Genomic DNA, 17,323 nt, shown 5'->3' with positions numbered 1-17,323 from the left:
CACAGTAGTTACCGTCTGGGTTATTGTCAGAGTTATACAGTAGTTACCGTCTGGGTTATTGTTAGAGTTACACAGTAGTTACCGTCTGGGTTATTGTTAGAGTTACACAGTAGTTACCGTCTTCGTTATTGTTAGAGTTACACAGTAGTTACCGTCTGGGTTATTGTTAGAGTTGCACAGTAGTTACCGTCTGGTTTATTGTCAGAGTTACACAGTAGTTACCGTCTGGGTTATTGTTAGAGTTACACAGTAGTTACCGTCTATGTTATTGTTAGAGTTACACAGTAGTTACCGTCTTCATTATTGTTAGAATTATACAGTAGTTACCGTCTGGGTTATTGTTAGAGTTACACAGTAGTTACCGTCTTCATTATTGTTAGAGTTACACAGTAGTTACCGTCTGGTTTATTGTTAGAGTTACACAGTAGTTACCGTCTATGTTATTGTTAGAGTTACACAGTAGTTACCCTCTGGGTTATTGTTAGAGTTACACAGTAGTTACCGTCTTCGTTATTGTTAGAGTTACACAGTAGTTACCGTCTGGGTTATTGTTAGAGTTACACAGTAGTTACCGTCTATGTTATTGTTAGAGTTACACAGTAGTTACCGTCTTCATTATTGTTAGAATTATACAGTAGTTACCGTCTGGGTTATTGTTAGAGTTACACAGTAGTTACCGTCTTCATTATTGTTAGAGTTACACAGTAGTTACCGTCTGGTTTATTGTTAGAGTTACACAGTAGTTACCGTCTATGTTATTGTTAGAGTTACACAGTAGTTACCCTCTGGGTTATTGTTAGAGTTACACAGTAGTTACCGTCTTCGTTATTGTTAGAGTTACACAGTAGTTACCGTCTGGGTTATTGTTAGAGTTACACAGTAGTTACCGTCTGGGTTATTGTTAGAGTTACACAGTAGTTACCGTCTATGTTATTGTTAGAGTTACACAGTAGTTACCCTCTGGGTTATTGTTAGAGTTACACAGTAGTTACCCTCTGGGTTATTGTTAGAGTTGCACAGTAGTTACCGTCTATGTTATTGTTAGAGTTACACAGTAGTTACCCTCTGGGTTATTGTTAGAGTTACACAGTAGTTACCGTCTGGGTTATTGTTAGAGTTACACAGTAGTTACCGTCTGGGTTATGGTTAGAGTTGCACTGTAGTTACCGTCTGGGTTATTGTTAGAGTTATACAGTAGTTACCGTCTGGGTTATTGTTAGAGTTATACAGTAGTTACCGTCTGGGTTATTGTTAGAGTTACACAGTAGTTACCGTCTATGTTATTGTTAGAGTTACACAGTAGTTACCGTCTGGGTTATTGTTAGAGTTGCACAGTAGTTACCGTCTGGGTTATTGTTAGAGTTGCACAGTAGTTACCCTCTGGGTTATTGTTAGAGTTACACGGTAGTTACCGTCTGGGTTATTGTTAGAGTTATACAGTAGTTACCGTCTATGTTATTGTTAGAGTTACACAGTAGTTACCATCTGGGTTATTGTTAGAGTTACACAGTAGTTACCGTCTATGTTATTGTTAGAGTTGCACAGTAGTTACCGTCTGGGTTATTGTTAGAGTTACACAGTAGTTACCGTCTGGGTTATTGTTAGAGTTGCACAGTAGTTACCGTCTGGGTTATTGTTAGAGTTACACAGTAGTTACCCTCTGGGTTATTGTTAGAGTTACACAGTAGTTACCGTCTGGGTTATTGTTAGAGTTACACAGTAGTTACCGTCTGGGTTATTGTTAGAGTTACACAGTAGTTACCGTCTGGGTTATTGTTAGAGTTACACAGTAGTTACCGTCTGGGTTATTGTTAGAGTTACACAGTAGTTACCGTCTGGGTTATTGTTAGAGTTACACAGTAGTTACCGTCTATGTTATTGTTAGAGTTACACAGTAGTTACCGTCTGGGTTATTGTTAGAGTTACACAGTAGTTACCGTCTGGGTTATTGTTAGAGTTACACAGTAGTTACCGTCTGGGTTATTGTTAGAGTTGCACTGTAGTTACCGTCTGGGTTATTGTTAGAGTTGCACTGTAGTTACCGTCTGGGTTATTGTTAGAGTTACACAGTAGTTACCGTCTATGTTATTGTTAGAGTTACACAGTAGTTACCGTCTGGGTTATTGTTAGAGTTATACAGTAGTTACCGTCTATGTTATTGTTAGAGTTACACAGTAGTTACCCTCTGGGTTATTGTTAGAGTTGCACAGTAGTTACCGTCTGGGTTATTGTTAGAGTTATACAGTAGTTACCGTCTATGTTATTGTTAGAGTTACACAGTAGTTACCGTCTTCATTATTGTTAGAGTTATACAGTAGTTACCGTCTGGGTTATTGTTAGAGTTACACAGTAGTTACCGTCTTCGTTATTGTTAGAGTTGCACAGTAGTTACCGTCTATGTTATTGTTAGAGTTACACAGTAGTTACCGTCTATGTTATTGTTAGAGTTACACAGTAGTTACCGTCTGGGTTATTGTTAGAGTTGCACAGTAGTTACCGTCTGGGTTATTGTTAGAGTTACACAGTAGTTACCGTCTGGGTTATTGTTAGAGTTACACAGTAGCTACCGTCTGGGTTATTGTTAGAGTTACACAGTAGTTACCGTCTATGTTATTGTTAGAGTTACACAGTAGTTACCCTCTGGGTTATTGTTAGAGTTACACAGTAGTTACCCTCTGGGTTATTGTTAGAGTTGCACAGTAGTTACCATCTATGTTATTGTTAGAGTTACACAGTAGTTACCCTCTGGGTTATTGTTAGAGTTGCACAGTAGTTACCGTCTGGGTTATTGTTAGAGTTGCACAGTAGTTACCGTCTATGTTATTGTTAGAGTTACACAGTAGTTACCCTCTGGGTTATTGTTAGAGTTACACAGTAGTTACCCTCTGGGTTATTGTTAGAGTTGCACAGTAGTTACCGTCTATGTTATTGTTAGAGTTACACAGTAGTTACCCTCTGGGTTATTGTTAGAGTTGCACAGTAGTTACCGTCTGGGTTATTGTTAGAGTTATACAGTAGTTACCGTCTATGTTATTGTTAGAGTTACACAGTAGTTACCGTCTTCATTATTGTTAGAGTTATACAGTAGTTACCGTCTGGGTTATTGTTAGAGTTACACAGTAGTTACCGTCTTCGTTATTGTTAGAGTTACACAGTAGTTACCGTCTGGGTTATTGTTAGAGTTGCACAGTAGTTACCGTCTGGGTTATTGTTAGAGTTACACAGTAGTTACCGTCTGGGTTATTGTTAGAGTTGCACAGTAGTTACCGTCTGGGTTATTGTTAGAGTTGCACAGTAGTTACCGTCTGGGTTATTGTTAGAGTTACACAGTAGTTACCGTCTGGGTTATTATTAGAGTTGCACAGTAGTTACCGTCTGGGTTATTGTTAGAGTTACACAGTAGTTACCGTCTGGGTTATTGTTAGAGTTACACAGTAGTTATCGTCTGGGTTATTGTTAGAGTTGCACAGTAGTTACCGTCTGGGTTATTGTTAGAGTTACACAGTAGTTACCCTCTGGGTTATTGTTAGAGTTGCACAGTAGTTACCGTCTATGTTATTGTTAGAGTTACACAGTAGTTACCCTCTGGGTTATTGTTAGAGTTACACAGTAGTTACCGTCTATGTTATTGTTAGAGTTACACAGTAGTTACCCTCTGGGTTATTGTTAGAGTTACACAGTAGTTACCGTCTGGGTTATTGTTAGAGTTACACAGTAGTTACCCTCTGGGTTATTGTTAGAGTTACACAGTAGTTACCGTCTGGGTTATTGTTAGAGTTACACAGTAGTTACCGTCTGGGTTATTGTTAGAGTTGCACTGTAGTTACCGTCTGGGTTATTGTTAGAGTTATACAGTAGTTACCGTCTGGGTTATTGTTAGAGTTACACAGTAGTTACCGTCTATGTTATTGTTAGAGTTACACAGTAGTTACCGTCTGGGTTATTGTTAGAGTTATACAGTAGTTACCGTCTATGTTATTGTTAGAGTTACACAGTAGTTACCGTCTGGGTTATTGTTAGAGTTACACAGTAGTTACCGTCTGGGTTATTGTTAGAGTTGCACAGTAGTTACCGTCTGGGTTATTGTTAGAGTTACGCAGTAGTTACCGTCTGGGTTATTGTTAGAGTTATACAGTAGTTACCCTCTGGGTTATTGTTAGAGTTACACAGTAGTTACCGTCTATGTTATTGTTAGAGTTACACAGTAGTTACCGTCTGGGTTATTGTTAGAGTTACACAGTAGTTACCGTCTGGGTTATTGCTAGAGTTATACAGTAGTTATCGTCTGGGTTATTGTTAGAGTTACACAGTAGTTACCGTCTGGGTTATTGTCAGAGTTACACAGTAGTTACCGTCTGGGTTATTGTTAGAGTTACACAGTAGTTACCGTCTGGGTTATTGTTAGAGTTACACAGTAGTTATCGTCTGGGTTATTGTTAGAGTTACACAGTAGTTACCGTCTGGGTTATTGTTAGAGTTATACAGTAGTTATCGTCTGGGTTATTGTTAGAGTTACACAGTAGTTACCGTCTGGGTTATTGTAAGAGTTACACAGTAGTTACCGTCTGGGTTATTGTAAGAGTTACACAGTAGTTACCGTCTGGGTTATTGTTAGAGTTATACAGTAGTTACCGTCTGGGTTATTGTAAGAGTTACACAGTAGTTACCGTCTGGGTTATTGTAAGAGTTACACAGTAGTTACCGTCTGGGTTATTGTTAGAGTTGCACAGTAGTTATCGTCTGGGTTATTGTTAGAGTTACACAGTAGTTACCGTCTGGGTTATTGTAAGAGTTACACAGTAGTTATCGTCTGGGTTATTGTTAGAGTTGCACAGTAGTTATCGTCTGGGTTATTGTTAGAGTTACACAGTAGTTACCGTCTGGGTTATTGTTAGAGTTACACAGTAGTTATCGTCTGGGTTATTGTTAGAGTTACACAGTAGTTACCGTCTGGGTTATTGTTAGAGTTACACAGTAGTTATCGTCTGGGTTATTGTTAGAGTTACACAGTAGTTACCGTCTGGGTTATTGTAAGAGTTACACAGTAGTTATCGTCTGGGTTATTGTTAGAGTTGCACAGTAGTTATCGTCTGGGTTATTGTTAGAGTTACACAGTAGTTACCGTCTGGGTTATTGTTAGAGTTGCACAGTAGTTATCGTCTGGGTTATTGTTAGAGTTGCACAGTAGTTACCGTCTGGGTTATTGTTAGAGTTGCACAGTAGTTATCGTCTGGGTTATTGTTAGAGTTGCACAGTAGTTACCGTTGGGGAGTATGACAGAAGTCTGCACAGATCAGTAACAATGCAGTAGGATTATACGGGATGCAGTTAAGTCCCCGAAGGACGGGATCCCAGTGGTCGATATACCGATGCAGGAATCCAGATGGATGCCACAAGCCCAGCATCTAGATAATGACGCCGCTCAGGATACCGGCATCAAAATAACTACAGATGGATTCTCAAATGTTCTTCCAGCGGGACGTGCTTGCATCCTGCTGCGGGGTGGGGTGTTTGGTTTAGGCATAAGAAGGGGGGTTAGGGTTAGGATGCAGAGACGGGAAGGTTAGGGACCAGGGAGGGAGGATTAGGTTTAGGCAGTGGGGAAGGGAGGGTCAGGGTAAGGGCACCACCCGGGAGGGTCAGGGTTAGACACCACAATGGAGCGTTATGGTAGGGGCAGGGGAGGGTTAAAGTCATTTACAGGGGGCTGTTGGTATTCCGAACGCCGGCATCCCATCCATGGAGAAATCATACAGGACCCGGTTTATACACAGAGTTATAGTTACAGAGAGGTTTATTGTCAGAGTTATACAGTAGTTATCGTCTGGGTTATTGTTAGAGTTACACAGTAGTTACCGTCTGGGTTATTGTTAGAGTTACACAGTAGTTATCGTCTGGGTTATTGTTAGAGTTACACAGTAGTTACCGTCTGGGTTATTGTTAGAGTTATACAGTAGTTACCGTCTGGGTTATTGTTAGAGTTGCACAGTAGTTATCGTCTGGGTTATTGTTAGAGTTGCACAGTAGTTACCGTCTGGGTTATTGTTAGAGTTGCACAGTAGTTATCGTCTGGGTTATTGTTAGAGTTGCACAGTAGTTACCGTTGGGGAGTATGACAGAAGTCTGCACAGATCAGTAACAATGCAGTAGGATTATACGGGATGCAGTTAAGTCCCCGAAGGACGGGATCCCAGTGGTCGATATACCGATGCAGGAATCCAGATGGATGCCACAAGCCCAGCATCTAGATAATGACGCCGCTCAGGATACCGGCATCAAAATAACTACAGATGGATTCTCAAATGTTCTTCCAGCGGGACGTGCTTGCATCCTGCTGCGGGGTGGGGTGTTTGGTTTAGGCATAAGAAGGGGGGTTAGGGTTAGGATGCAGAGACGGGAAGGTTAGGGACCAGGGAGGGAGGATTAGGTTTAGGCAGTGGGGAAGGGAGGGTCAGGGTAAGGGCACCACCCGGGAGGGTCAGGGTTAGACACCACAATGGAGCGTTATGGTAGGGGCAGGGGAGGGTTAAAGTCATTTACAGGGGGCTGTTGGTATTCCGAACGCCGGCATCCCATCCATGGAGAAATCATACAGGACCCGGTTTATACACAGAGTTATAGTTACAGAGAGGTTTATTGTCAGAGTTATACAGTAGTTACAGGAGTATGAATCCGGCCCAGATCAGTGAGATCCGTTCAGGCTTCTGTGTAAAAAGGAATTAAATAGTTCAAAATCAGAAAAAAAATTGTGTTCCCCCCCCCAAAATAAATAAATAAAAATAAAATACAATAAATAAAAATGTAACCAGTCCCGGCCCTGATTCTAAAGATACAGGAAAAAAAATGCATAGGGTTCCCCTGTATTTAATGAACCAGCACCGGGCTCTTGGAGCCGGCCCTGATTCTAAAAACACGGGGAACAAAATAAGTAGGGGTCCACCGAATTTTTAAAACCAGCACCGGGCTCCACAGAGTTCACTGGTCACCCCGAACGAAGCATTCATTCCCCCTAACGAGAGAGAGAGAGAGGGGGGGGGGGGGGAGAGAGAGAGAGAGAGAGGGGGGGGGGGAGGGAGAGAAAGAGGGCACCATAACACCTGGGAAGGGAGGGAGAGAGAGAGACAGGGATCCATAACACCTGGTAAGGGTGTGGAAGAGGGAGCCATAACACCTGGGAAGGGAGGGAGAGAGGGATCCATAATACCTGGGAAGGGAGGGGGAGAGGGGGCTATAACACCTGGGAAGGGAGGGGAAGAGGGAGCTATAACACCTGGGAAGGGAGGGAGAGAGAGGGCCATAACACCTGGGAAGGGAGGGGGAGAGGGGGCTATAACACCTGGGAAGGGAGGGGGAGAGGGATCCATAACACCTGGGAAGGGAGGGGGAGAGGGATCCATAACACCTGGGAAGGGAGAGAGGGGGCCATAACACCTGGGAAGCGGGGGTGAGAGGGCGCCATAACACCTGGGAAGGGAGGGAGAGAGGGCACCATAACACCTGGGAAGGGAGGGAGAGAGGGCACCATAACACCTGGGAAGGGAGGGAGAGAGGGGGCCATAATACCTGGGAAGGGAGGGAGAGAGGGGGCCATAATACCTGGGAAGGGAGGGAGAGAGGGATCCATAACACCTGGGAAGGGAGGGACAGAGGGAGCCATAACACCTGGGAAGGGGGGGGGGGGAGGGGGCCATAACACCTGGGAAGGTGAGGGAGAGAGGGCGCCATAACACCTGGGAAGGTGAGGGAGAGAGGGCGCCATAACACCTGGGAAGGTAAGGGAAAGAGGGGGCCATAACACCTGGGAAGGGAGAGAGAGAGAGAGAGAGAGAGAGAGAGAGAGAGAGACAGAGAGACAGAGAGACAGAGAGAGAGAGAGAGAGAGAGAGGGAGAGAGAGAGAGGGCCATAACACCTAGGAAGGGAGGGGGAGAGGGAGCCATAACACCTGGGAAGGGAGGGGGAGAGGGAGCCATAACACCTGAGAAGGGAGGGGGGAGAGGGAGCCATAACACCTGGGAAGGGAGGGGGAGAGGGAGCCATAACACCTGGGAAGGGAGGGGGAGAGGGAGCCATAATACCTGGAAGGGAGGTGGAGACGGGGCCATAACACCTGGGAAGGGAGGGAGAGAGGGATCCAGAACACCTGGGAAGGGAGGGAGAGAGGGGGCCATAACACCTGGGAAGGGAGTGGTAGGGGCGGCCATAACACCTGGGAAGGAAGGGGGAGAGGGCACCATAACACCTGGGAAGGGAGGGGGAGAGGGAGCTATAACACCTGGGAAGGGAGGGAGAGAGTGGGCAAAAACACCTGGGAAGGTGAGGGAGAGAGGGCGCCATAACACCTGGGAAGGTGAGGGAAAGAGGGGGCCATAACACCTGGGAAGGGGGAGAGAGAGAGAGAGAGAGAGAGAGAGAGAGAGAGAGAGAGAGAGTAAGAGAGAGAGAGAGAGAGAGAGAGAGAGAGAGAGGGCCATAACACCTAGGAAGGGAGGGGGAGAGGGAGCCATAACACCTGGGAAGGGAGGGGGAGAGGGAGCCATAACACCTGGGATGGGAGGGGGAGAGGGAGCCATAATACCTGGGAAGGGAGGTGGAGACGGGGCCATAACACCTGGGAAGGGAGGGAGAGAGGGATCCAGAACACCTGGGAAGGGAGGGAGAGAGGGGGCCATAACACCTGGGAAGGGAGTGGTAGGGGCGGCCATAACACCTGGGAAGGAAGGGGGAGAGGGCACCATAACACCTGGGAAGGGAGGGGGAGAGGGAGCTATAACACCTGGGAAGAGAGGGAGAGAGTGGGCAAAAACACCTGGGAAGGGAGGGAGAGAGGGCACCATAACACCTGGGAAGGGAAGGAGAGAGGGGGCCATAACACCTGGGAAGGGAGGGAAAGAGGAGGTCATAACAGCTGGAAAGGGAGGGAGAGAGGAGGTCATAACACCTGGGAAGGGAGGGGGTAGAGGGAGCCATAACACCTGGGAAGGGAGGGAGGGCGCCATAACACCTGGGAAGGGAGGGAGGGCGCCATAACACCTGGAAAGGGAGGGAGAGAGGAGGTCATAACAGCTGGAAAGGGAGGGAGAGAGAGTGCAATAACACCTGGGGAGGGAGGGAGAGAGGGAGCCATAACACCTGGGAAGGGAGGGGGTAGAGGGAGCCATAACACCTGGAAAGGGAGGGAGAGAGGAGGTCATAACACCAGGAAAGGGAGGGAGAGAGGAGGTCATAACACCTGGGAAGGGAGGGAGGGAGCCATAACACCTGGGAAGGGAGGGGGTAGAGGGAGCCATAACACCTGGGAAGGGAGGGAGGGCGCCATAACACCTGGAAAGGGAGGGAGGGAGGGCGCCATAACACCTGGAAAGGGAGGGAGAGAGGAGGTCATAACACCTGGAAAGGGAGGGAGAGAGGGTGCCATAACACCTGGGAAGGGAGGGAGGAAGTCATAACACCTGGAAAGGGAGGGAGCCATAACACCTGGAAAGGGAGGGAGAGAGGGATCCATAATACCTGGGAAGGGAGAGAGAGAGAGAGAGAGGGCCATAACACCTGGGAAGGAAGGGGGAGAGGGAGCTATAACACCTGGGAAGGGAGAGAGGGCGCCATAACACAATGGAAGGGAGGGGGAGAGGGGGCCACAACACCTGGGAAGGGAGGGAGAGAGGGAGCTATAACACCTGGAAAGGGAGGGAGAGAGGGATCCATAACACCTGGGAAGGGAGGGAGAGAGGGATCCATAACACCTGGGAAGGAAGGGGGAGAGGGAGCTCTAACACCTGGGAAGGGAGGGAGAGAGGGATCCATAACACCTGGGAAGGGAGGGAGAGAGGGATCCATAACACCTGGGAAGGGAGGGAGAGAGGGATCCATAACACCTGGGAGGGGGAGAGGGAGCCATAACACCTGGGAAGGGAGGGGGGAGAGGGATCCATAACACCTGGGAAGGGAGGGAGAGAGGGAGCCATAACACCTGGGAAGGGAGGGGGGAGAGGGAGCCATAACACCTGGTAAGGGAGGGAGAGAGGGATCCATAACATCTGGGAAGGGAGGGAGAGAGGGAGCCATAACACCTGGGAAGGGAGGGAGAGAGGGAGCCATAACACCTGGGAAGGGAGGGGGGAGAGGGAGCCATAACACCTGGGAAGGGAGGGAGAGAGGGATCCATAACACCTGGGAAGGGAGGGAGAGAGGGGGCCATAACACCTGGGAAGGGAGGGAGAGAGGGATCCATAATACCTGGGAAGGGAGAGAGAGAGAGAGAGAGAGAGAGAGAGAGAGGGCCATAACACCTGGGAAGGAAGGGGGAGAGGGAGCTATAACACCTGGGAAGGGAGAGAGAGGGCGCTATAACACCTGGGAAGGGAGAGACAGGGCCATAACACCTGGGAAGGGAGGGGAAGAGGGAGCCATAACACCTGGGAAGGGAGTGGAAGAGGGAGCCATAACACCTGGGAAGGGGGGGAGAGAGGGGGCCATAACACCTGGGAAGGGAGGGAGAGAGGGATCCATAACACCTGGGAAGGGAGGGAGAGAGGGTGCCATAACACCTGGGAAGGGGGAGAGAGAGAGAGAGAGAGACATAACACCTAGGAAGGGAGTGGGTGGGGCAGCCATAACACCTGGGAAGGGAGGAGGAGAGGGAGAGGGAGCCATAACACCTGGGAAGGGAGGGAGAGAGGGGGCCATAACACCTGGGAAGGGAGGGAGAGAGGGGGCCACAACACCTGGGAAGGGAGGGAGAGAGGGGGCCACAACACCTGGGAAGGGAGGGGGGAGAGGGAGCCATAACACCTGGGAAGGGAGGGGGGAGAGGGAGCCATAACACCTGGGAAGGGAGGGAGAGAGGGGGCCACAACACCTGGGAAGGGAGGGAGAGAGGGGGCCATAACACCTGGGAAGGGAGGGAGAGAGGGGGCCACAACACCTGGGAAGGGAGGGAGAGAGGGGGCCATAACACCTGGGAAGGGAGGGGGGAGGGGGAGCCATAACACCTGGGAAGGGAGGGGGGAGAGGGAGCCATATCATCTGGGAAGGGAAGGAGAGAGAGATCCATAACACCTGGGAAGGGAGGGAGAGAGGGATCCATAACATCTGGGAAGGAAGGGGGAGCTATAACACCTGGGAAGGGAGAGAGAGGGCGCTATAACACCTGGGAAGGGAGAGACAGGGCCATAACACCTGGGAAGGGAGGGGAAGAGGGAGCCATAACACCTGGGAAGGGAGTGGAAGAGGGAGCCATAACACCTGGGAAGGGGGGGGAGAGAGGGGGCCATAACACCTGGGAAGGGAGGGAGAGAGGGATCCATAACACCTGGGAAGGGAGGGAGAGAGGGTGCCATAACACCTGGGAAGGGGGAGAGAGAGAGAGAGAGAGAGAGAGACATAACACCTAGGAAGGGAGTGGGTGGGGCAGCCACAACACCTGGGAAGGGAGGAGGAGAGGGAGAGGGAGCCATAACACCTGGGAAGGGAGGGAGAGAGGGGGCCATAACACCTGGGAAGGGAGGGAGAGAGGGGACCACAACACCTGGGAAGGGAGGGAGAGAGGGGGCCACAACACCTGGGAAGGGAGGGGGGAGAGGGAGCCATAACACCTGGGAAGGGAGGGAGAGAGGGGGCCACAACACCTGGGAAGGGAGGGAGAGAGGGGGCCACAACACCTGGGAAGGGAGGGAGAGAGGGGGCCATAACACCTGGGAAGGGAGGGAGAGAGGGGGCCACAACACCTGGGAAGGGAGGGAGAGAGGGGGCCATAACACCTGGGAAGGGAGGGGGGAGGGGGAGCCATAACACCTGGGAAGGGAGGGGGGAGAGGGAGCCATAACACCTGGGAAGGGAGAAAGTAAAGAGAGGGCCATATCATCTGGGAAGGGAAGGAGAGAGAGATCCATAACACCTGGGAAGGGAGGGAGAGAGGGAGCCATAACACCTGGGAAGGGAGGGAGAGAGGGAGCCATAACACCTGGGAAGGGAGGGAGAGAGGGGGCCATAACACCTGGGAAGGGAGGGAGAGAGGGATCCATAACATCTGGGAAGGGAGGGAGAGAGGGGGCCATAACATCTGGGAAGGGAGGGAGAGAGGGGGCCATAACACCTGGGAAGGGAGGGAGAGAGGGGGCCATAACACCTGGGAAGGGAGGGAGAGAGGGATCCATAACATCTGGGAAGGGAGGGAGAGAGGGATCCATAACACCTGGGAAGGGAGGGAGAGAGGAGGCCATAACACCTGGGAAGGGAGGGAGAGAGGAGGCCATAACACCTGGGAAGGGAGGGAGAGAGGGATCCATAACATCTGGGAAGGGAGGGAGAGAGGGGGCCATAACATCTGGGAAGGGAGGGAGAGAGGGGGCCATAACACCTGGGAAGGGAGGGAGAGAGGGGGCCATAACACCTGGGAAGGGAGGGAGAGAGGGATCCATAACATCTGGGAAGGGAGGGAGAGAGGGGGCCATAACACCTGGGAAGGGAGGGAGAGAGGGAGCCATAACACCTGGGAAGGGAGGGAGAGAGGGGGCCATAACACCTGGGAAGGGAGGGAGAGAGGGATCCATAACATCTGGGAAGGGAGGGGGAGAGGGGGCCATAACATCTGGGAAGGGAGGGAGAGAGGGGGCCATAACACCTGGGAAGGGAGGGAGAGAGGGATCCATAACACCTGGGAAGGGAGGGAGAGAGGGATCCATAACATCTGGGAAGGGAGGGGGAGAGGGGGCCATAACACCTGGGAAGGGAGGGAGAGAGAGGGGGCCATAACACCTGGGAAGGGAGGGAGAGAGGGGGCCATAACACCTGGGAAGGGAGGGAGAGAGGGCGCCATAACACCTGGGAATACACCTTTCCAGCTGTCCTCTCCGCCTTCCAGGTGAAATGTGCCCTTCCCCTTCCTGTTCAGGTGTTATGGCTCCCTCTCTCCCTCCCTTCCCTTACAGCCGTGTCTAGCATTATGGGTTCTGTTCATCAAGCACAGCCGCTCTGCAGCGCTAATTCAGTATCCGAGTCTGCGAGTATCAGGTGTGGATACTAAAACACGATCAATTCACCATTGCTCCGGTGCGGGGACAGATGAAATTCAGCTGTTCCCACAGTCCCCATCACTGCTACTTGTGTAGCAATGACAGCACTGCTGAGGGGATGCGTTTCATTTGCCGGCAATCAGGATACCGTCCCCGGAATTCTGACGCAACAGAACTTTTCCCTCTCATGGAGGTCCAGAGTGGGAATAGATCGTGTGGCGAGCGCAGAAAGCCACCGATCCCACAGCATGAGAACTGAGGTCACACATGCGCACCAAGATCCCAGTGTCCGGAGAAGGGAGTCGCACAGGATCCCTGTTCGCAATCTGGACTTCCCTCCCATAGGAAGGAGCGGGGGTCCGGGAATCAGCGCTATCTGAAGATGCCTCAGGTTCCCGCTGCCAAGTTCCAAAAATTTGTAAGGCTTGATGAATTTCGGTCCCCCTAGTATTGTACGGGGGCGGCGGGGCGGTCGGCACTGAAAGGAAAGCAGGCGTCATCTATTCATTTATATATTACCAGTTATTTATATAGCGCACACATGAATCAATGAAAGGAAGCTACAAAGGTGACCGACAAATATACTCTGCACAGCCTGTGTCATTAGTGACACGTTATAAATAAATGATAATAATAAAGGACATTCCTTCGTCAGTGTATGTATGGAGATGTCCTGTCCTGCTGCTCACACCCTGATCTGTCATTCGGGTAATTGTGTAATGGGTGTGGCGCAATAAACACACCAGCAGCAGCGGCCTGAGATCACAGAACACTCCGTACAGATGTATCCGCTCCCTCACTATGGGGGTCATTCCGAGTTGATCGCTCGCTAGCAGCTTTTAGCAGCCGTGCAAACGCTATGCCGCCGCCCACTGGGAGTGTATTTTAGCTTAGCAGAAGTGCGAATGGTTGTATCGCAGAGCGGCTACAAAAATGTTTTGTGTAGTTTCAGAGTCGCACAAAACCTACTCAGCGCTTGCGATCACTTCAGACTGTTCAGTTCCGGATTTGACGTCACAAACCCGCCCAGCGTTCGCCCAGCCACGCCTGCGTTTTTCCTGGCACGACTGCGTTTTCCGCACACTTCCTGAAAACGGTCAGTTGCCACCCAGAAATGCCCTCTTCCTGTCAATCACTCTGCGGCCAGCAGTGCGACTGAAATGCATCGCTAGACCCTGTGTAAAACTCGTTTGTTGTGCCCGTACATCGCACGTGCGCATTGCGCCGCATACACATGCGCAGAACTGCCGTTTTTTAGCCTCATCGCTGCGCTGCGAACAAATGCAGCTAGCGATCAACTCGGAATGACCCCCTATCACTCAGGGGTGCATTACGTTATACTGTCATATTACAGGAGCCATGCATCCCCTCCCTCACTATCACTCAGGGGTGCATTACTATATACTGTCATATTACAGGAGCCATATATCCCCTCCCTCACTATCACTCAGGGGCGCATTACTGTATACTGTCATATTACAGGAGCCATGCATTCCCCTCCCTCACTATCACTCAGGGGTGCATTACTATATACTGTCATATTACAGGAGCCATGTATCCCCTCCCTCACTATCACTCAGGGGTGCATTACTGTATACTGTCATATTACAGGAGCCATGCATCCCCTCCCTCACTATCACTCAGGGGCGCATTACTGTATACTGTCATATTACAGGAGCCATGCATCCCCTCCCTCACTATCACTCAGGGGCGCATTACTGTATACTGTCATATTACAGGAGCCATGCATCCCCTCCCTCACTATCACTCAGGGGTGCATTACTGTATACTGTCATATTACAGGAGCCATGCATCCCTCCCTCACTATCACTCAGGGGTGCATTACTGTATACTGTCATATTACAGGAGCCATGTATCCCCTCCCTCACTATCACTCAGGGGCGCATTACTGTATACTGTCATATTACAGGATCCATGTATCCCCTCCCTCACTATCACTCAGGGGCGCATTACTGTATACTGTCATATTACAGGATCCATGTATCCCCTCCCTCACTATCACTCAGGGGTGCATTACTGAATACTGTCATATTACAGGAGCCATGTATCCCTCCCTCACTATCACTCAGGGGCGCATTACTGTATACTGTCATATTACAGGAGCCATGCATCCCCTCCCTCACTATCACTCAGGGGTGCATTACTGTATACTGTCATATTACAGGAGCCATGTATCCCCTCCCTCACTATCACTCAGGGGCGCATTACTATATACTGTCATATTACAGGAGCCATGTATCCCCTCCCTCACTATCACTCAGGGGCGCATTACTGTATACTGTCATATTACAGGATCCATGTATCCCCTCCCTCACTATCACTCAGGGGCGCATTACTGTATACTGTCATATTACAGGAGCCATGTATCCCCTCCCTCACTATCACTCAGGGGCGCATTACTGTATACTGTCATATTACAGGAGCCATGCATCCCCTCCCTCACTATCACTCAGGGGCGCATTACTGTATACTGTCATATTACAGGAGCCATGCATCCCCTCCCTCACTATCACTCAGGGGCGCATTACTGTATACTGTCATATTACAGGAGCCATGCATCCCCTCCCTCACTATCACTCAGGGGCGCATTACTGTATACTGTCATATTACAGGAGCCATGCATCCCCTCCCTCACTATCACTCAGGGGCGCATTACTGTATACTGTCATATTACAGGAGCCATGCATCCCCTCCCTCACTATCACTCAGGGGCGCATTACTGTATACTGTCATATTACAGGAGCCATGCATCCCCTCCCTCACTATCACTCAGGGGCGCATTACTGTATACTGTCATATTACAGGAGCCATGCATCCCCTCCCTCACTATCACTCAGGGGTGCATTACTGTATACTGTCATATTACAGGAGCCATGCATCCCCTCCCTCACTATCACTCAGGGGTGCATTACTGTATACTGTCATATTACAGGAGCCATGTATCCCCTCCCTCACTATCACTCAGGGGCGCATTACTATATACTGTCATATTACAGGAGCCATGCATCCCCTCCCTCACTATCACTCAGGGGTGCATTACTGTATACTGTCATATTACAGGAGCCATGTATCCCCTCCCTCACTATCACTCAGGGGCGCATTACTGTATACTGTCATATTACAGGAGCCATGTATCCCCTCCCTCACTATCACTCAGGGGCGCATTACTGTATACTGTCATATTACAGGAGCCATGCATCCCTCCCTCACTATCACTCAGGGGCGCATTACTGTATACTGTCATATTACAGGAGCCATGCATCCCCTCCCTCACTATCACTCAGGGGAGCATTACTGTATACTGTCATATTACAGGAGCCATGTATCCCTCCCTCACTATCACTCAGGGGTGCATTACTGTATACTGTCATATTACAGGAGCCATGTATCCCCTCCCTCACTATCACTCAGGGGCGCATTACTGTATACTGTCATATTACAGGAGCCATGTATCCCCTCCCTCACTATCACTCAGGGGCGCATTACTGTATACTGTCATATTACAGGAGCCATGTATCCCCTCCCTCACTATCACTCAGGGGCGCATTACTGTATACTGTCATATTACAGGAGCCATGTATCCCCTCCCTCACTATCACTCAGGGGCGCATTACTGTATACTGTCATATTACAGGAGCCATGTATCCCCTCCCTCACTATCACTCAGGGGCGCATTACTGTATACTGTCATATTACAGGAGCCATGTATCCCCTCCCTCACTATCACTCAGGGGCGCATTACTATATACTGTCATATTACAGGAGCCATGTATCCCCTCCCTCACTATCACTCAGGGGCGCATTACTGTATACTGTCATATTACAGGAGCCATGCATCCCCTCCCTCACTATCACTCAGGGGCGCATTACTGTATACTGTCATATTACAGGAGCCATGCATCCCCTCCCTCACTATCACTCAGGGGCGCATTACTATATACTGTCATATTACAGGAGCCATGCATCCCCTCCCTCACTATCACTCAGGGGCGCATTACTGTATACTGTCATATTACAGGAGCCATGCATCCCCTCCCTCACTATCACTCAGGGGCGCATTACTGTATACTGTAATATTACCAGGAGCCATGCATCCCCTCCCTCACTATCACTCAGGGGCGCATTACTGTATACTGTCATATTACAGGAGCCATGTATCCCCTCCCTCACTATCACTCAGGGGCGCATTACTGTATACTGTCATATTACAGGAGCCATGCATCCCCTCCCTCACTATCACTCAGGGGCGCATTACTGTATACTGTCATATTACAGGAGCCATGCATCCCC

At 49.7% G+C, this 17,323-nt stretch overlaps 1 protein-coding gene across 3 annotated transcripts in view; it reads right to left on the bottom strand.

Annotated features, from left to right (window-relative positions):
- The window catches only part of LOC134993068 (sodium-dependent proline transporter-like), a 131,196-nt gene that overhangs the window by 51,037 nt on the left and 62,836 nt on the right, over positions 1-17,323 (bottom strand). The gene's annotated exons all lie outside the window — the stretch shown is intronic.

This window comes from Pseudophryne corroboree, chromosome 2, assembly GCF_028390025.1.
Source record: "Pseudophryne corroboree isolate aPseCor3 chromosome 2, aPseCor3.hap2, whole genome shotgun sequence".
Classification (NCBI taxonomy): Eukaryota; Metazoa; Chordata; class Amphibia; order Anura; family Myobatrachidae; genus Pseudophryne; species Pseudophryne corroboree.
This window is presented reverse-complemented; position numbering and strand designations above follow the sequence as displayed.